The 2,500-nt window shown below is 44.7% G+C and overlaps 1 protein-coding gene across 1 annotated transcript in view; it reads right to left on the bottom strand.

Moving 5' to 3' along the window:
- vav2 (vav 2 guanine nucleotide exchange factor) overlaps nucleotides 1-2,500 on the bottom strand; it is a 208,620-nt gene that overhangs the window by 68,788 nt on the left and 137,332 nt on the right. The window lies entirely within an intron of this gene.

The raw sequence follows: 2,500 nt of genomic DNA, 5'->3' as shown, positions 1-2,500 counted from the left end.
GTGTGAAAATAAACTGTTTGTATACAAACACACTTAGACAAACGGGACGATGGTGCTACACAAGATGGGGATGTGACACAAGAGGATATACTCACATCAATGGGAGCCATCCATAAAACATAAGAGTGATGGATTTCACCTGAATGTCACTTAGCTCAGGCACATACACACACACACACACACACACACACACACACACACACACACACACACACACACACACACACACACACACACACACACACAAGTAGCCTATATCAAAGCAATGAGTCAGCAGGGAGTATGAAGTGCTGCCCTTAAGTAGCCAGCATTTGTGCTGACCTCTTTTGTGGTCAGCTAACACATGCTGCCCTTCATATGGCTACTCAACTCAGTCTGCGAGTGCGTGTACAGTATGTATGCATGTGTGAGAGAGAGCGGAGGGTGTGTAAGATCCCTTAAGCCGCGAGCGATTTTCTTACACAGCTGAATTATGCAGAAAAATGTGCAGACAACTTCATAGTGTGTGTGTGTGTGTGTGTGTGTGTGTGTGTGTTAACTGTCTCCAGTCCTACTAGATGCTATGTTAATCTCCTGATTCCTTGGGTGAGAGTTCAGTGAGGGGTCAAGATAAAGATTGTGTGATGCTACTATGCCAAGCAAGGATAAATGCACTAAGATGGCACGGGCAAAACACACACACACACACACACACACACACACACACACACACACACACACACACACACACACAGTGATCACTCCACTCATGAATCACAGTGTCAGTGTGTGTCCAGAAGAGATTTGTCGCGTGCAGGACACTTAAAGCTCCATGAGGAACACTTAAAGCCTACAGGGGCCAAAAGGGGCAGTATCTGTGTGTGTGTGTGTGCGTCTGTGTGTCTGTGTGCCAGTGTGCGATACAGGGGGTACGATGGCATATTCCAGATGTAAGCAATGCAACACATGAGGCATGTAATTGGGATACACTCTCACAAACAGACATACACACACACACAGACACACACACATGAAAGCACACACCACATAACACATACGCTCTCACGCACAAACAATGCTACCTTTCTAGGGAGTCACGCAGAGCCTGCCTGTTTCATGAAAATAACAAAAAAGGAAAATGGCTAAGACCTTCTTTGACGGCTTCCTGTGTCCAACAACAACGATAATCATAATAATAATTGCCCGAAAACAAGCTTGTTAAGACTGCTCCAGTTGTAACAATCAGAAGTTGATTGGGTTAGACTACTGGCGTGGACAAAACACTACACACTATTCAAAAGACTAGATGATTGGCTCACCCACTGAGCTCTCCTGTAACTCCAGTGAAATACATGTGGGGGAGAGAGAGAGAGAGGGATGACAAAGCGAAAAGAAGAGAGTTTGAGAAAGCAGCACTTTGTGTAAACAGAGCTTCATTATCAAAGCTGAAACACTGCCACCTTCCAACTGCCAGGACCTCAGGACCTGGTGCTGCACAATCAAGCAAATACCCCACTGTGCCAGCACTGTGTGTGGTGGGCTCAACAACACACACGTGAGGACACACACACACACACACAAACACATGCACGCTCACACACACACACTTGGATAAATATATTTTCTCAGGATGCTGTGCTCTTTGCAAAATAATCCACAGGCCACTGGCATATTGTGTGTAGTAGACTACACACACACACACACACTAACATAGACACATCTCTGGTTTAAATGGTCTGACACAGCTTTAGTCTACAGATTATGAAGCCAGCATTCAGATGCATAAGGAGCACTTAAACAGAAGGACTTCGAGAGGAACTACCCTCCACCTCCTATTCTCTCTGTTGATAACATCAGTCAGAGTACAGAAGTTCACAGTGTTGTGGATGTCGAGTTTGCAAGGAAAATAGCAAGGAACCCATGGTCCCAATATCCTCCGAGGCCCTGTCCACACGAGAAGGAAAGGTTTTGAAAATGATATTTTCTTTTGTGTTTTTAAAAAAAAGCTTCACGTCATGTGGCACCCTGCCTGCTTGGATGTTTAAGCAATATGTCACGATTAAGTGTCAGTGGAGCTGGTAAGGATATACCCACAGCTGTGCTGCTGTTTCACTTGTAATTAATGGATCGTTCACGTTGGAGTGATTACCAGCAGTAAAGAGTCAGAGTGGGGATGTGCTGGGATATCACTACACTGGAGTGCCTATCATCCAATCATAAAAAAATTGTTCAATAGCTTGATCTGACCTAACTGTTCTTTAATAGCTAATATTAACACAGTGTGTTTAAAAAGAGGCACTTCAACAGCAACAGCAGGATTGAAGAGTAAACATGAGACAGAGGGATTGACATGAGAGAGAGAGGGAGAGAGAGAGGGATGATAGAGAGAGAGACAGATGAGAGAGGGGGTAAGAAAGACAGAAGGTGAGAGAGGCTCTTAAGCTAAGAGGAGGAGAAGAGGTCCTTGAGTTGAGTGTTTACAAGAGGAGAGATAAAGACCGATAGAGAGGATGCAGCCTAT

The sequence above is a fragment of the Alosa alosa genome, chromosome 12 (genome assembly GCF_017589495.1).
Source record: "Alosa alosa isolate M-15738 ecotype Scorff River chromosome 12, AALO_Geno_1.1, whole genome shotgun sequence".
NCBI lineage: Eukaryota > Metazoa > Chordata > Actinopteri > Clupeiformes > Clupeidae > Alosa > Alosa alosa.
This window is presented reverse-complemented; position numbering and strand designations above follow the sequence as displayed.